A 19,120-nucleotide genomic window follows, 5' to 3' on the forward strand; every position below is an offset into this window, starting at 1 on the left:
AGCCCAGAGGAGGTCACAGAGATGATCACACGGATAGAGCATCTCTGCTGTGAGCAAAGGCTGACACAATTGCACAGCCTGGGAAGGAGAAGGCTTTGGGATGACCTATTTGTGGCCTTCCAAAACCAGGGAAGGGAGATGGAGAGGGACTATTTGTAAGAGCTTGTAGTTAGAGGGCAAGAGGAAATGGCTTCAGACTGAAAGAGCCTAGATTTAGATTAAATATTAGGAAAAAAATTCTTTCCTGTGAGGATGGTGAGGCACTGGAATAGGTTTGCCCAGAGAAGTTGTGGATGTTCTATCCCTGGAAATGTTCTTAGCCAGGCTGGATGGAGCTTTGAGCAAAAAACACTGGTTTGGTGCACTGTGTCCCTGCCCATGGCAGGGGTTGGAGCAATATGCTCTTGAAGGTCCATTCCAACCCACACCATTCCATGATTCTATGAAAATGCTGGCAAAGTAGCCATGAGAGTCTCAGTTTCTGTGCCTGCTAACACAGCCTGACTGGAGTGTCAAAGTTAAGATGCACTGGTGTGAAAATTTAGACCTGGAGGTCCTTTGTGTCCTTCCTGCCTGAAGCTTACTGAGCAGATACACTTACATGGTGAGTAGCTGAAGGTGCACGATGAGCCATGCAATAGCTGCGAATGGAGCAAACCAGATAACTGCTAAGTTTTCCAGGATCTTGTGGTCTGTATTAAATTATTCTCCTGTCCCCAAACTTCTAATGACTTTCAAATCTGTAAAAATAAAATGCAAACTATAAGACTACTAATTATATCCATTTCTCTTACTTTTATTCCAATAAATTATTTAACTGAAGATGAAAGTCTATATATTGACTATGTTTTGTACAACTTTGTATGGTTTCAGTTACCATTTTGCCACCTTGCTATAATTTACTTAAAATGCAAAACTAGATGTTGGCCTGTCCAACATCTGACTACATATTGCTCCAAAATGCAATTTGACTCTGGCTTCTCATGCCACCATCTTCAACATTACTAATAATGGGTCTGGATATTAAATGATGTGTGTATGTTTTCAAAACTCTTCCTTAAATTTATGTTTTTGTCCACTCAGGCAAATCTGTCTGCCTCCAGCATAATTTTATGGGTAAAAATGAAGGTTTAAATAGATGATTTTGTAAGTGTGCTTGTGGATGCAAGGAAATATAGCATCCTCTATTTGGCAGGTGTGAATGATGAATAAAAAGTATATCTACCCAGTAAATATCAGAAAGTCTGTTACTCTATAACATTTACTTCTACGTTACTTTTGACTTGATTACTTGTGTTATTTAGATTCAGGAATTGAGTAACTTACTACTCAATGAAAGAACCAGATGCTTAGAAATACAGGATAGTTTCACGTTTTGATTGTGAATAATGACAGCACGACGTTTTAAAGGCTGTGTGAAGGAGATGGGAAAAATAAGAAGAACAAAAAAAGAAAAAAAAAAGTAGAAATCAATGTGAATAAAAAGATTAATATCCTTGCTCTCATCAGCAGCTAATAAGGAATTAAATTTTACTTTCTTGATTTACAGTCAGAATGTCACATGTGTAAAGAAAAAACCAAACAGCCCCAGTCCTCAATCTCTACATAAAATTGCTCTGTGTTGAGATAAAAGAAGAGGGGGCTTCTACATCAAAAAGCCATTGCACATCATATCCAATGTGTTACAAAACCAAATTCCCTAATTATAAAGCAGAAAGTTCTGTTTTCAAAGATTCTCTCTATTTTTTATTTTTCTTTCAGTCAAAACTGAAAGGATGAGAAGATGACCCTGGAAGCCTTCAAGCAAAGCTTCTAAGTAGAACAAGACTTGCATTTGTGTAAATAGGATCTGTCCTTCAAAATTCACTTCTCAAAGCCCGGTAGATATTGAAATGAGCAGGTTGACAATATGCAGTTTATCGAGTAGTGTCTGATATTTTTCTGTAGAGGTAATGGCTGGGAAATCTGTCTCTATTACAGAACCCATCCTCAGGAAAACCAAAATTATCTGAGACAGGATGCATAATGTTTAATGCTAGAAATTAACTCCATTCATTTGGAAAATACCTATCAGTTCTTCTTTTTATCAGGTATTTTGTTGCATACTGTAATTACAAAGTTAATTTTGCAAATCTCATAAGCTGAGCACTTTGAAGATTCATTTGAATTCTTTAAATGCTGGGCCTAATAATGTTGCAGATATTTTGAACAACTTTATTAAACTGAAGAAAATTATTCTAAAGACCTTAGAGACAGAAAAAAGAAACTATTTCTACTTTTCTGTCACTGAAAAGAATAGACCTAAGGATAAAAATAATAAAATTTTGAAGGAAATGAATTCTATCTAAAATTGATAATATATTAATGGATCCTATAATTCCTGTTGCCTACCTCCTCCTTTGTGTAATAGAAAATATGTTAAAATCTATGTTGTTTTCATTCTTAACCCTCAACAGAACTGAGAAATGTTGCTGAAAGATCTTGGAAGCAAGAAAGACGATTTACCTTCCGTCCTTGGAAAGGAAAGGATGCAACAACGTAAGTCATGCAGCCAGAGGAGATTAGGATGTCAGGTTTAGCATCAAAAACCTGGTTCCTGGTACCAAAGCCACTGAAAGGAATGCAATAACTGAAAATGGGTGACAATATCTTGGATGAAACCTGCATCTATGCACAAGAAGATGAAAGGCTGTTTCCTTTAGCTGCTGTTCAGAAAGTCTTCAAGATTTAGGTGACATATACGTGGGCAAAGAGGTATCCAGGTTAAGAAATAAATTATCCTGAGCATAATCTCTATGCCTATGCTAAAAATATCTTTTTTATTGACAGAGATTTTCAAGTACTGGTTGAGAAATCAATGCTTGTGTTAGTATCCCCCATAATATTAATATATGAGCAGAACTAAAAAATGAACTTTTAAAAGCCGTATATTTTAAGTGACATGAGATTATTCCTAAATTGAAATAACTACTTGAATCTAGTAGGTCTGCATGCATTTTCACTGGAATTCCACATCTAACAGCTGTAACATATTCTGATTTATTATGTCTTGCCTTGTAATATATAAGATAGAATTTTAGATCTGTGGAGAAGCTTAGTATCTCAAGTGTATTACTATCAGAAGCAGAATTTATGAGGATACTTGAAAAGCCATATAAAGGATGTTACAGAGGAGCTTTGAAGGTTTCCTCCAGCCTTATTCATGCAAGAGTGGTCCCAAAAAACTGGCTATTGAAACACCACAAAGCTGCACAGGAATCAAAGCTGAGGATTTAATCTTCAGATGGAACTGTCTTGTCCTGAGCAGAGATATTCCATGAACACAGAATTAGGAAAATGCTGATTTCTGTCATGTTGGTTTTCACTAGCCATCAGAAGACTTGACAAGGATGATATGAGTATGAAGGAGGAGCTGAGGAAAGAGACATTTGCAAAAAAATCGTGTTCTTAGCTCAAGAGCAAGAGCCCAGAAGAGCAGGTAACTGGGTTTTGCATCACTCATATAGATCAGAAAGCCCAAGACTACAGGTCGACTTTTTTTCTGTTTCAGCTCTTTCTTTATGACAGTGGATCCCATTAAAGAGCATGAGAGCCAGAGAGTGGCTGTGCAGTATCTGTATAGGCTGGGAGAATAATACCTGAATTAAAAAAAAAAAACTTTTTCCAGAGAAATATTATGACCTCTGGGCAATGAGGAATCTTTTTCACAGGGAGTTTTAAGAGGATTTTTTAATTTTTTCTTCCAATGAACTGTGACCTCAGATTTCACAGAGTTTGCCGGTGCCTTTTGAGAAACATTATTTCCTTTACTTTTTTTAAACATTCTAATGGTTCTAATCTTTCAGCACATTGGACCATTATGGCAGTCCAGCCTACACCATGAGGTATGCTTTGCATCCTAATATTCCTCTGTTCATCCTTCTCCTATTGGAGAGTTCACAGCTTCTGGGATTTGTATGCAATGCAGGAAATAAGAATGAAAGAAGCACAAGGAGTTTGAGATTTTTTAACAGTACCAATAAGATTTTTTAACAGTACCAATATTCATGTGGTTATAAACCAAGGAGGTCTAGCCATCCTTAAATAATGATTTCTGAGGTAGTAATCCCTTCTGTAACTTTATATATATATATATATTTGTGCAGACCTCTCTCAGAGACAAAACATGCAGAGATTTTCTTGTTTTGTCTGTTGTGGTCATATGGACATGTAAGGAAATATGACATGAACAAAGCAACACAGTCACTTGCAGCCAAGCTGGAGAGAATCTCTAAACCTTAGAGGCACAGTCAGAGTAGCAGAAATAAATCAAACAGAGCCATGTGGGAACTGTCATCCACTAAGAACCTGGTGGTTCTGTCATGATGTTGGGGAAAGGCCACTGCTAATGTTTTTGGCTAAGAGTACACGAGATGCACAGCTACAGAAGAACTGTGTGCCAAAGACATGGGATTTTACTAAACAGGTATTTAATCAAATACTACAAACTTTTACTTATGTATGCTCATACAACAGCTTTTTACCACTTGATCTCAATTTTTTCTTCCAAATCCTGTCTTCTTGCTGTTCTTTCATGAATAGTGTTGCAGTTCTGTAAGAATTTTGAAGTACACCTTTTTTCTTAAATTTTAAATTTGGTTGGAAAAGGGATAAAAATCTCCTTAATAATTAAAAAAAAACCCCTGCCACTCTGCTTTGCTAGACCAATTTTAATTTAAAGGCAACAAACGGTGTTGCACTTCAGACTTCAAAGGAAGTTAATTTTTAAATATGTTCAGCTCAACTTTCCCCTCTCTCTAAGAATTCAATTACAGATATTGTCAGGCCAAAATATTTTTTCCTGACAAAATCTTGCTTTAGTGTAAACCTAATTTTCATTCTCACAGTGAAGGGAGGTAGCATTGCATGTTGTCCCAAATGGAGATGAACATGTGACAAGCTGGGAAATAAAACCAATTTCTCCCTATTAGTGTCAAATTAAAAGCAAAGTAAGCTGTAGAATTTGCAGTAGCAGAAGTGACAATTGAAACAAGTGTTCTGAACAAACAAACAAGACCAATTTTAATTCTGTTAGATAAGGGGACCTTTGGTGGCAGTGATCTTAAAACACACAAAGGAAGATCTATTTAAATTCCAAACCAGCAGCTAAAATTTGAGGCTAAAAATATAAAAATAGTGAAAATTAATGGAAACTTATTTTTACAGAATTTGAACTGTTAATGCAGATCTTTATAAATGTCACTAATATTTGCATTTGAGGATATCAGTAAAAAACTATTCCTTTTTTGCTATAATTTGAGTTTTCTTTTTACTAATTTAAAGTATTTACCTGTAAAAGATATAGCATAGAAATCTGATTTCTTTCTTTTTCTTTCTTCTTTCACTTTCCCCAACTTCTTTTCCCTTCTTGTAATTCTCTTCATTCCCTCTGTATGCCTTGAGGACCTAAAACATCTTTTTTTAGCCATCTCCTTCCCCTTTTCTCTGGGTCTTTCCCTGTCTGTGGTGCTTGACACTCTCTCTCCCTACATGAATTTCTCTTAGTCCACTGCTTTCTACACTGTGGCTCATGGTTCTGGCTCACTCCTTCAAGTCTTTCACTGAACAATGACAAAAATTAATTTCCTGGCTTTACTAAATCCTTACCCAATTAAATATAGAATATATTCACAATACATTCTTTCAAAAAGATTGGACCAGTGGTTCTACACTTTTAATCAACATCCCTGCCCTCCATTACACCTAAAACAGGAAAAAATGACAATGTATACGATGCAAAATGTTAAAAAATAGGGAAATTTTTAAAATGCTATTGGTGACTGAAGAAACTTTTCCACTATAAATGTAGTTGTTGCATAATTAACATAAACTGACATAACCAACATTTTGTAATTAGATTCTTTATTAATAAATTCTAATTGTAAAAACACATGGATTTAATTGACATTTAACATGTTAGCTATAGCAAGCTTGATATCAATTAACACACTTATCAAATGTCAATTACCAGTTTTTCAGTTTTAATTGCTGTGAAATTGACTTGCCATGGGCTACCTTTTTAAATGTTAATGTATTAGCAGTGTTCACAGATTTGATGTAATAAATACAACATCTAATGTGCACTTATTGCTCATGTAATTTGACTACAGTATATGAAAAGTTAAGTGTATTTTCTTCATACTTATTAAACAGCAGTAAGAAGCCTTTTACTCATTAATTTAATATACAATTAAACTTTTGCCACTTAGAAATAATTATCTCACTATATTCAGAATAGTTAGCCAAATAGGCAGGTCAACATTTTAAACCAGCATTAGATTACAACTATTATTAGAACTATTTCTGAACAGCGTGTTGTGCTGCCAGCTTGCTTTTCAATAGAGAATTCTCCATGCACCTCCTGCATTTCTTTGTGTTACCTGTATAAATTAAGACCGGGTTATACTTTGTGTTCATTTGAAAAAAGAGAAAAAGAAGCCTGGTAGTCCAGCTACCGATGATGATCCTGTCAAATGAGCTGAATAAATGCGTCCCTTCCCTTACTTATGGCCCTGCTGATGGCACTGGGCCATAGTGCTGATACAAGATTTTGGCTGCCAGGAGCAGTTTTGGCTTGACAGCTTTGTCATTGGCATCGTCTTAAAGGATGAAATTTCCATGGTGTATAGAATCATTGTACTAAGCCCATCCATAGCATTTCATTTTAATCTGTAGAACTGACATGCTTTATGAAGCCAGGCACTATCCTCATTTTAATGGAGAGGAAAGTGAGATGCAGCAAGGTCAAGTGGTTTGCCTAAAGTCCTGAAACTTGGCAGTAGCAGAAGCAGGGAAAATAAGTTCTGGTTCAAGTTCCATTTTTTGGAGCAGCAAGCGGATCAGGCTTTCCCAAAGGCAGTGTAGAGTGGTGATGGATGAAAGGAGCGTTAATCACAGGCCTCCTGGAAAGGAGGGCTGCTTATTTAGCAGAATAGGATGAATATTTAAAAAGGCCTTTCAGAGTATTGTAGAATAAATGCATATATCTGTAAGTTATTATGGCTTAAGGGCTAGCTATTAAGTGAAAGGATCAATGCATCAAATAGGAAATGCAGAACTTTTTGGGACTAGAGCTATGTGAATCATGATCTCCCAGTCTGCTAATGAAACACACAAAGTCAGGGATCAAATTTTGCATCAGGCTAAGCTGGGGGATTTGAGATCTCTTCCTCCCTTCTGCCCCCAAATAAGAATGATCTGCACTGCTGGAAAAGATATGTTTAATTTTTAATGGAAGCTAACTCCCTTCTCAGCCAGCACCAGGAGGAGCAACTGGCCTCAGCACACCCTGAAAACCATGATCAAAATGTGGTGTTTTTCAGAGGTCAGGTAGAGCATTTAGAGCAGCACTTGGCCTAAAGAAGTCGCTTCAGGGCTCTCTCCTGAGTATGTATTTGCTGAAGGGTTCTGGTTCCTTCCTGAATTATAGCTCTGTTCAGATCAAATGAGATAAAAATCCCATTTTAAGCACCATATATGAGTTGGTGGTCCTGCTGGATCCAATAAAGATGCTTCTCTGTAAGAGTCAGAAAGTAATTCCTTTCAAACATTTCTTTAATTACCAAAACCTAATAATATGCAAAAAATGCACAAATGTTAACCTCATCATTTCCTCATAGGTGGCTACTTTTCCTGCAAGGCCAGGATACTTATTCCCCCTCTTTATGTGAGGATGGAGTGGCTGGGGTGAGTCTGCAATAACTGATGATATCTCCTTGTAGACTTCCAGGCTATTGCCCCTGCTGACAGGAGGATCCCACCACTGCATTTCCCATTAAAACCCAGAACTGATCTGCTAAACTGCTGACAGATCATCTCTCCTGCAGCACTTCCCAGTGAGAGCCAACCCCCACCCTTCCCACTAAAGAAAGCATCTGGGGACATATAAGGTTTCAAATACAAAAAAAAAGAGAGGGAATTGGAAATTTCAGAAGTGGTATTTATGATGCCTTCCTAAAGATCAACACTCCTCTTTCTACTGGTAAACTAATATCTTAAATGATCCCCCTGTTTTCTCACCCATTGCTTTTACATGTGTCATACCGTGACTCTGTGTGAGAATTATGAAAGAGGAATGCAATGAATTAATGAAAGAATTGATTCTAAATTAATATATAGTCTCCTTGCACTCTTAGGAGTTCCTGGGTGCTAAAGGAGTTTCATTATTTCTATTAGTTTACTATAGCAGTTTGATTGCTATTGCTTTATTAAATATATTTCAGGGGGAAAAAAGTATTCCCCAACAGTGTCAAGTCAAAGAATAATATTAAGCCCCAGCTCTATAGTGCTCTTGTGTCTCTGATTATTAAGAATCATGTTTCATCTGAACTATTTTGGTGAAGTTATGGAAGTGAAAATGTTGAATTGCCATCGACAACGAGTACATTTAATTAGAATGTCCCTCTTTCCCTGTTCCTTCCAAAAATGTCTCAAAGACTAGTATCATTTAAGATTTTATTTCAAGATAATATAATAGAAAAAGTGGATGGCACTACAATAAACTGGAAAAAAAGATTTCATATCAGGCAAGAATTCATGTCAAATTCATAGGGTGTAAGATGATATTTGGCATTTCAGTGGTTTATATGGCATTTTTGTCTTTATTAAATGTTTTCATTAGGAAAGAAGAAAACAATACTGCCTTTACACGAAATATACCGTAGTCCTGGGTATTCATAGTGCATGCATGCCAGTAATATGAAAGAAATTTCATATCTATATATCACTTATATATCTCTATGTATACTGATCTCTCTCTTTATATATATGTATCTACATATATATTATGATACAGGATTTTAAAAACAATTGCAACTAGCAAATGACATACTGGGAAGCTTTGTGATAAGTTCTCAGAGCTTATAGGGTAAACCACTTATAATGTGAACTTTTGATTGACTCCCTGGCATTCTATCATCTAATCCATCTCTCCTGAGACTTAATTTCACGCTCCAAACACTGAGCAGCTTCAGACAGCTGCCATTTAAAAATAAATGAACATAAATAAGCCATCAGTAACAAAGTCCTTTTCCTCTCCAGACCACCACACATAAGCTCATCCTGATGAGAAACGGCTGCTTTTTCCTTCGTAGACAGAATTTCTTTCCAAATGTAAGCAAAATCCAGGCATATAATATCTTCTGCTCATCTCATGCCTATGGTCTGTCACTTGAAATGGTGCACGAGATCCTCTGTTGCACACTGGATCTCTGTGGGGGCTACAGATTGGGGAAACTCACTCCAAGGCAAGGAAGGTGTTGCCAAAGGGAGCACGAGTGATCTCTGTTAACTCTCAGATTACTTGCATCTTCAGGAGGTCTTAATTCACTGTTCAACTCGCCACTATTCTGATCTTCACCTGCAGCTTCTTTTTACCCTTCCTCCTCTCCTCATTTTTTCTATCACATGTTAACATGTGCAGGCTGTGACCCATAAAATGCTGTGCTACAGAGGAGACTCCAGGGTTTCTGGTAAGACAAAGAGCCCTTGCCCACGAAGTCATCTGAGGTGCCTTTCTATTAGTCTTGTAAAGCTGTTTTTTGTGAGTTTCACTGCTAATTTATGCTGGGTCAAGGATAGCCATGTAAGTCATGGTTGCAATGACCTTTTGGGGTTTCTGGCAGAGCTGGGGACTTGGATGGAAGGAGTGCCACTGCCAGATTTACTGAATTCCCTGTAAAACCTGACATATGTGGTGGTTAACAAAATGCTACTCTAACAGCATGTCTTACGGCAGGACTGAGTATCCACTCGTTTCAGGATGGACTTTTGGAAACGCCCTGCAATAGAAATGTTTCTATCAGTACTAATTAATGAGAATAAATATCTTTGATTTTTGTCCCTGGAATAAAAATGAATAAATGCCATAAAACACCATTTTCTTCCCTGAACTTGATTTACATATAAATATTAGACACCTGAAAGCCTGCTGGCTATACAGGCATGGGGTGCCTCATATCTTTGAAATTTCTGTGATCAAGTGAATATAGGCACGACACAGTTCAATTGTACTTATGCTGAAAAATGAGTTAAAGTGTATATGGTTCACATGCTATGTAAAATCTGCATATATTCAGGAAAAATCAACTTCTGATTCCAAGATTCTTCTATACAGCAGAAATTTCTTCTCCATTCTTTTCCCAGTTAAATAAGACATTGTTTTAAAGGGTGTTTGGAACCTGCCATCTTCCTTTTCTCACCTCTCTCACACAATTAGCCTACACACAGGCTAATACAAACTGTCTATACATGTTCATTAAAAAAACCAGATTTTTCTTTGCCTCTTCTCAGTTTATGCAGTTAGGGTGGCTCATCGGAGATACAATCCTTAAATTCCTTGCCTTAGCACTAAACCAGATGAAGTAATTTTATCCATTCCTTCTCTGCATTTTTATAGACCAAATAAATAGTACATAAATTTTGTTTTGCTGAAGATATAATCATGGCTATAAAAAATTTATCACTAGACTCAGTAACATAGTCCAAAGTACTGGGACTAGAGAAAGCAATAATATACAAGCAACCCTTCTTTACTTTTACTATTTATTAATATTCTTGCTTAAGTATTCATGGTAATGTTATTGGAAAGAGAGTATAAGAATGGCAGAATATTTAAGTGAAAGAAAGCAGAAGTTTATACTTGCAAGTATAATCTTGGGCATGTTGGGGCATCAGGTTATGGAAATAATAATAACAACCATACATCTCAAATGTATTTTTTAATTGAGAGCTTAACTTTGCAACTAAGAAACACAATTTTTAGAAAATCTAATGCTATGTACAAAGCCTTTCATCTGACTTGTTAAAAGATGTTTACCTACTCAAATGTTGAGCAAGAAATAAAATAATTAGAGCTGAGCTCTAATGAAAGATGTCTTAAGTGGTAAAAATGCAGATGTTGTAGAGAATGCTGACTCCTGATATTTTGTAAGGAATTTTTGCTAATGGTTGAAATAATTTTTCCAAGAGGTTAATGTGTAATGACACTAAGTGTTACTGTTTCTGTTAATGATCAATCTTTGAACAATATTTTCTGGGTTATTTACCATTTTTTTATATCACTGCCAGTGACAAAAATACCAGAAAATGAAGAATCTTTTGATGCATGATCTGACTTATAGAAATATTAGATTTTTTTTTATATTTCATGTCTATGTTTCATTTTCACTAAAATAAGGGGAACTGGGGGAATTACCAGAAATGGAACATATATTTTAATGAACACAGATGTAGCAAACACAGCTGTGTGCTAAAGCAACAAAATTCTCTGAAAATGGAAATGACTGCTCTTATTCCCCTCATGGTAACAATGAAAGTAAGGGTGAGACATTATTATATACTTGCTGCTGCTCATAGGCAGACCAAGCAGAGGCTTTGCTGCAAGTCTGGGAACATTCTATTTCAGTGCTAGAAAACTGTGTGTGTACATATTTATGAGTAGTGCCCAAAATTCAGAGATTTTGGCATGGACTGTAATATTTAAATGATAATAGAGAGAGGTTCTTAAAAGTTGTTTATATACTAAGAATTGGTTTAAATTTTTCATATACACAAGTAAGAAAATAGATATGTTAGCCATTTGCATCTAAACTATGTTAGCCATTTGCATCTAAATATTTATGATTATTTAAAGTTAATTTGTGTTTGTATTTAGAGAATGGATTTTTTCTACAACTTTTAGTCACTTTCTGCATCTTCTTCCACCTTTATTTTAGTATTGCATGCATATAATTCACATGTGGATAAAGGAAGTAGAAACATGAAGGAAAATACAAACAACAGAAGAAAAAAACTTCCTTAATCTAAAACATGACTGACCAAAATCCGTGTATTTTTTCTGAATATGTCTTCATTTTCATGAATTCTCATATAGCAGTGAAAAATTCATTGTGATAGACAAGCAGAGTGCACAGAGGCCATTACCATGTCTCACTTGAAAGGTGTGTAATTACAGGGCATTAGTTTCCAGCTGAAGGGGGTCTACTTGAATAGAATACAAGTATGCTTCTGACCATGTTTATCAGATAAAGTAAAACCTGATGATATTTTACCTTTTCGATATGTTACCTACTGCAAAACACTGCAGGCAACTTGGTGGTGTGTTGGCAGAAAATTTCAGAATTAACATTGATCAGTATAAAGAAGAGGAAATAAAAGAGACTTAGTGCTTCAGAGAAAACTTGCTCCATTTGCTATTTGTTACTACAAAGTTGTATTAGAGTCCCAGCTGGATGGAGGAAAAGGAGACACACAAAACAGCTCTTGTTGTGTATTCTGGAGTCAGGCTACATTTATGTTAACAAGTCCAGGATCCCCTCCTTTCAGATATTGAAATTAATGTGGCATGGAGCTCCTGCCACATGACTTTGTGCAGACTGGCAGTGGATGTGCAGCCTGCATTGTTCAAGCCCTGAAACAGGGCCAGGAATTGCCAGGGAGAATTCCCGATTTACAGGAGCCAATTCTACACCAGGGAGTTTCTCACAGTTCCAGTGGGACTTGTTTTCCTGTGCTCAGCAATAGGAATGTCCTGGGAATGGTCACTGGTGAGTATGGCATCATCTTCATGCAGCATCCATGACACATCCACCCAGGGTGGGATCCTGAAACTGTTTCTGTATAAAATCTTGTGATTGAACCAGTCAAACTCATGCAGCACTTTTATGCCATCCATTTAGTCCTTGTTTAACAACAGTCTTTTAGTCACACCAGACACATATCAACCACTTTCTTTCATGCTTGTTCTTATTAGATTGGCTCTTTTTTTACACCTTCTTTTTGGGGTGATAGCCTGAAATGCATTATGGTACCAATAAATAAAGTCTAAAAGACCATGAGTATAAAGGAAAAGGATTCCATTTGAAGTTAAATTTAGCAGATCATTGACTGGGCTGATTATTTTGTTCCATTTAAGTTCATTTTTCCATCATTCTATAAATATTCCATTTCCCTTTCCTGCTCTGTTCTCCCCTTTTCTCCCAAATATACTCTGATCATCACCCACTGCAAATTTGTCTTACAAATTTCTAACACTTTGGCTTCTAATCTTCTTCTATAGACATAATGATTTCATTTCAGTTCTTGTTCTCTGTTCTCTTTCTTTATACTTCTTTTGAGTTAAAGCTGTTAATTAAGAGTCAAATCATCTATTTCTTCCAGAAGAAAATGAATTATTTCCTTACAAAACTGACTGATGCCTTTAGGAAGAGATTGCTTTTTGAGGTTGCATTTATTAGCGTCTCTAAACACAACTGTTTTATTCAGCTATTTTTTCTTTATAGGGAAAGAGTTCAGGATTTTCATGCTATTTCAACATAAATAGACCTGATCCGATACCACTGTTATTATTTTAAAAATTAACAGATATATTAGGGAAAAAATATCCCATCTCTTGCCCAGCAGCTGCCAAGCTTCTCCTATTGTTTAACATTAGTCAGGAAGCATCATGCTGACACCGGTAACATTCTTTGTTCTCCCTGTCAGTCTCAGACTTAACTTTTTTGATATTTCTCTGTCAGTGGTGTCAAAGCTGGCAGCCACAGCAGAGTGGTCTGATAATCCTGGAAGTCAGAATTTAGGGAGGCACTGCCTGAGAGTGCCCTCACATTTCATACTGCTGCTTCAAGATATGAGAGAATTTGTTAATTTAAGATTTTCTTGTGGTGTAAGCTTCAGCAGCAAGTGAAATCCCCTCTAGAAGCTGTAATGTGTAATGAACAATTATGCTTACCTGTCTTTATTAGGCTGCTTCGGCTTTTCCTGCTGTGATGAAAACAGGGAGAGATCTGCCAAATCAGTGCTGTAAATCTCAAAGGTAATTAAAACTTAGATTTTGCTAACGATTTGTACTACTCAAAAAATAACACAATGAAGTTTTCTTCACATAGTGCTCTTTATTGAATGCTCTTGCCCAGAAAATCTTGGTAGACAAAATGCTCATTAACATTTTCCAGCAATATTTAGATGGAAACTGGAAGAGCATCCATACTATCTGGCAGAAAGTGTTAGTACTTTGAATATGTAGCACATTTTGTTTTCTTCTTTTTGTCATAAAAGTTCATTTCTAACTCTGAAGGAGTCACAGATGCCTCACTGATAGCTATGAAATATCCTAACAGCCACCAAAAGCAGAAAGGGTTATATTTAACTAGGGATGTGGGCCTGAAAACAACCCAATGAGAAGGTGGTAAATAAATAACAGGCTTTGCTGGAGAAATGAAATGGGGACTGCAATAACAGTGTAATTGTCCCTCCTGGCATTTATATCAAATTACAGTGATATAAGGGAATATTATTGGAATCCAACAAGCCAGTCTAGTAAGTTTTATTTTGCTTTTGACGTCCATGTTCTAGTACAAATAAAAAGACATCTCTGCCACAAGACACGCCAAACTCCTAACATTGTTTATAGAAAAGTCTGTAAAAAATATTTAATGAGGTTATATAAAGCTCATATAAAGGATACAGCTGTCCGTGTTTCTGCTTTCTTCAATATATTATGTTTATTTATATATATATATGTTCTGTTTTCTCCCTTTCATATCGATTGTCTTCTTCCATTTTAGGTTTCATTATAGTTCAACACATTTTCTCAAATCAAGGTTATTGATATATATGGAGACAATCAATCCTAATAATACCCAGCACCGTGCTACATCCCTCAAATAAAACCATTTCCATTCAGGACCAGCCTCTGCAAGTGAAGCCTTTACTTCATAAACTGAGGTTATGACCCTGATTCAGTTTCTACCCATTCATGGGACAAAAGCAAATATGTGGCCTTATTTTGATTTTTTTTTTGTTGTCGTTGTTTGTTTTTTTTTAAGAGTTTGGGCAATATTTACTATCAATAGAAACTTTTTTTTGTAACCAGGGAAACTCATTCTCTGTGGCAAATGTACATTTTGCCAGATTTTTCAATAAATGCCCCATCCTGTTTTGGGCTACAGAGAAAGCAAAGCAGTAAAAGAGACAATATTTAGTGATCTAGTGCCATGTAAATATCCTGCTTCCCTGTGGAACAAATTTTGTCCCATATCGACCTTTTTGGATACATATAAGAAGATGTTACTCCAAAATATTTTGTCATTACCACTGAAGGAACCAGAGATAAGTGAAATAACCTGATTTGTGCACTTGCAAATGCAACTTACTATATGCAAAATGTATACTGCTTATTGGATGTAAACAAACTCATGACTTAACAAAAACCAGGACCCCTCTGTAAGAAAGAGAAACAGAGGGAGTTTCTGGGAGTTAATGGGGTGTTGTTCACATAAACATGCCAGCACTGCATAAATCTATTTCTCTTAAACAATTTGACAAATAATCCTCTTATTTGTGTGTATATATATGTATATGTATATATGTATATGTATTTTGGAGTTCAGCTGGCAACCAATCAAAATGTTCACTTCTGAGAAATACCCAGAAAAGTGTGACTTCTCCTAGTGATCAATTTTTTTTTTTTTACAAATTCTTTGGATTGACTAAGAAAGAATATTTTTCTTCAGGGGGTCTGTGCACCACACTCAAAATTTATTAAGTGCATGGTAGCAGTAGTTCACTGCATCTCTGGAAGTGGAACAGTCTAAGGAGAACAAGATAATCCCTTAAGGTGAAACTTATCGAACTCAAAATCTTCAGTATATTCTTCTCTCAGAAATTCTTCCTTCCCCCTCCTGATTTCAAGACCGGTTTTGCTTAATGTTAATTTTAATCACGTTTTCCAAAAACACATAAAACCCCCCCGTAGATATCAGCTTTACAGAGAGCACTGGCAATAGAAAATATCTGGTGTTGTTTGCACACAAGAACAAAGGTTTTCTACCGTTTTCCCAGTTAAATTTTACCCAGTTCAAATTTCTACAGTTTCTCTTTACTCTTCTTTGTCTCTCCTTATTACTTGCAGAGACCCTTCTGAAGAACATTGCCAGCTGGGATTGGATAATTGGGATTATGCCAATTTTGCAACAGCTCTGTTTCACATGAAGAAAAGTTCTCCTCCTTTGGTGGCCTGTAAGCAACACCTGAACCAGTCACAGCTTGTGCATTTGTAACTGCTTTTCAGTGGTCATAAATCCTTTATCAGATACTCATTTATAAACAGTTTATAAAAATAAATAACAAATAAAATCCTGTAAATGAAAAAAAAAAGATACAACCTTGGTTTTGTTTCTCTTAAAAACCAAAAAAATATTTATAAATAACTGTTAGAAACAGCTTTACAATAAATTAGTTTTCATTTTTATACAACACTGTGAAATAAAAAATAAAATCTTGTATTTGAATTAAGCATTTAATTTTTGCCTTTAGAAAACTGCTTTTTTAAATCAAGAAAAGATTTGGTACCTTTTTTTCTCAGCTTCACAATGAAGTTATGATTTTTGGTTAATTATTTTATGTTTTTACATAATTTGTCCTTCTGTACCTGATTTTGTTATGTGAAAAACAACATCATAAGGGGGAGGGAGAAAAAAAAAAAAAAAAAAAAAAAAAAAAAAAAAAAAAAAAAAGCTGTACATCTGTAGTTGGCCCTGGTAAAAAGCTGAAATTCTGCTCAGGAGTTTCCACTGGGAACCAGAGCTTGGAATAATTTCTACTTTCTGGACACCAATACTGTCAGAATGTCACCCAAAGGCTCAATTAATATGAAAAGGCATTGTCCAGGGAGCACATGGTTTTATTTGTGCTAATATTGAAAAAAAAAATAAAATATTTAGTGTTTTTGCTTCCTAGTGTTATTGTACCAGAAGAGAAAGTACTGCTATACTGTGGTCACTTGGGAACCTTTGGTTTCTTTCAGCTCCAGTCTTCTGGAGTGGCTTTGAAATATAAAAGTCTAGACTTCTTTCTGAGTAGTGAATAAATGCAGAAACATCTGATATGCTTTGGCCTTTCTCAATTTTATTGGTAGGAAACACAGTAGCTATGATTGTTTCAATGGAAAAAAGACAAGCATTGCTTTTCATTACTTTAGGGTTTGTGGCAAAAAGGAAGATATCAATAAAAATACATATATATGTAGAGAGAGAGATCATAAGATTTCTAATATGGGTGATTTAAAGAATTAAATCCACACATTTAAATATTGACTGATTTTATATTTCTTATGGCACCTGAATAAACTGGAATGGGAATTGTCATGACACCCTGTTGTGTTATTCCAAACAGATTTTGACAGTCTTAATAACAGTTCTAATACAGACTAGCAGGTTTTCTGGTTTTGACAAAACATGCAATGTGTTCTATTCCTGGCTTGATTTGACTCCTATTTATTAGGACAGCCCAACCCTTATTTAATACAAAATTAATTTCCAGCCCATGATTTTCTCATTTCCAGATATTCAAAAATATATTTCTTTTATGTCTGGTACATTTTGAGAAAGTCAGATTTCAATTTCAGCTTCATTCATCCTTATAATGAGTAGGACTGTATAGAGAGAAGTTCTTCCCATCCCTTCTAGTTACAGTGCAGAGAAACTGGAGAAGGGGACCAAAAGAATTTGTTCAAGCTGAAGAAAATCTGTAAGCACAGCAAGAAAGGCAACTGTCATTATCCATCCTTATTACTTCCAATGTCTGGAAATACTGAGGGAAGGACTTTAACTTCCCCAGTGAAATACATGATATCTACTCATCTTTGTGACAGAAATAAATGTCCCAAGGAAGATGTGTTATGCATTTTCAGAACTGTGGCTGTAAAGGTTTCTTTAAAGGTAAGAGATTCTTTCAAATGCTAATAGGTAAATTCTTTGGAGAGTCAGGATTAAATAACAGGGTGATGTATTTCAAACTCCTACTGAAAAGTTTAGTGGGAAATGCCAGAGATGATTTAGACATAGGTTTCTGAAACCAGGGAGTTGTCTGACAACTCTTTTTATAAGCACATACACCTGAATGAAAATCAAATGCCAAGAATATCAATGAGTTTTCTGCGTCACACCTTTGTTTAGATGTTGGGTTTTTACTATTTAAACACATAGAAAGAGTTATTTCTCTCTGTAGAACTCTGTGAAACGGGAGAATGATGCAGGTGAGAATTGGGATGGTGAAAAAGTAACATGCAAACAATATAATGGGGCCTTTTTCTTGCACATAGGCGAAATCTAGTAGTTAATAAAGAATATGGGGTTTTCTCAATAGTAGAAAATAACTCAGACAAATCACAAATTGGTTGATTGGTTGCAGGGTTGGGGTTTTTCTATCAGAAGAGACAAATACATCTCACTTTTTTTTTTTCAGTCAAGGTTTGTTTTGGTTTTTTGGGATGTTTTTTGGTACAGATCCTACTACAATGATCATAAGATATTGGTTACTTTTCAGTCTCATACCTTATCTTGGAGTATTCAGGAGAGAAACAAAATATTCCTCTCATTCCTTTGTCTTTTAGAAGCATGTAGTAGAGGAAATAATTTTAATGGTAACAGCAATTTTGTTTTGACTTTCACTATATTTTTTTAAAAAATGTTTTATAACATGAGGATACATGAGGTTTTGTTGCTGAGGGCCAGAGAGATTACTCAGAATCACACATGGTCAATGCCAAAGCAAGGGTTGAAATTTTGGCTCTTATTTAGCTTTTTGATGCTTTGCACTTGAGCCTACATGATGGCAGGTTCAGTAAGAAAGGAATTTTGATGTCTCCTTCATTATTTTCAGCTTCAATTTTCGTATGGCACCTGTGCTTTTTCACGTGTGATGAGCCAGGTGCTTCACCTTGTCTTTCAATGTAATGCCATGGTAGTTGGGAAAACGAAAAAGAAATGAAAAAAAAAAAAATGCTCTACTAAGAAGGTGTGGAAGTTTCCAGCTTATCAGAATAAATATAATTTATCAGGAAATGAGAGAGATGTATAAAACCTTGTTTAGTGCTATCAGTATGAACAGGATGTTCAAAGAAACAAGAATGTATTTACATGTTATTCTCTAAGTAAAAAAAAAAAAAAATCCCCCCAGAGCACCTGCAAAACTTCAGCAAAGCTGCTGATAAGTATTTATGCTAAATCTGCAAGGAATGAGCCTTAATCTTGGTACTCCGTGGGAAATAAACAGAAAAGTAGCCAGGTTCTGTATCCTGACC

General features: G+C 35.7%; 2 long non-coding RNA genes across 6 annotated transcripts in view; one reads left to right on the forward strand and one right to left on the reverse strand.

The window, feature by feature from the left end:
- LOC148224059 (uncharacterized) overlaps positions 1-16,504 on the forward strand; it is a 52,016-nt gene extending 35,512 nt beyond the window's left edge. For 2 of the 5 annotated variants that reach the window (XR_015803396.1, XR_015803397.1), the window contains exons 2-6: positions 1,762-1,880; positions 2,457-2,538; positions 3,369-3,478; positions 13,782-13,852; positions 15,950-16,501. This is a non-coding gene — a long non-coding RNA (uncharacterized LOC148224059). Of the gene's footprint in view, positions 1-1,761; positions 1,881-2,456; positions 2,539-3,368; positions 3,479-7,658; positions 7,726-13,781; positions 13,853-15,949 lie in introns of all 5 variants that reach the window. The other 3 variants (XR_015803398.1, XR_015803395.1, XR_015803394.1) reach the window with 3 other exon arrangements.
- Positions 1-19,120, reverse strand: part of LOC148224060 (uncharacterized) — a 113,468-nt gene that overhangs the window by 5,560 nt on the left and 88,788 nt on the right. The gene's annotated exons all lie outside the window — the stretch shown is intronic.

Source organism: Sturnus vulgaris, chromosome 4 (assembly GCF_052056855.1).
Source record: "Sturnus vulgaris isolate bStuVul1 chromosome 4, bStuVul1.hap1, whole genome shotgun sequence".
Classification (NCBI taxonomy): domain Eukaryota; kingdom Metazoa; phylum Chordata; class Aves; order Passeriformes; family Sturnidae; genus Sturnus; species Sturnus vulgaris.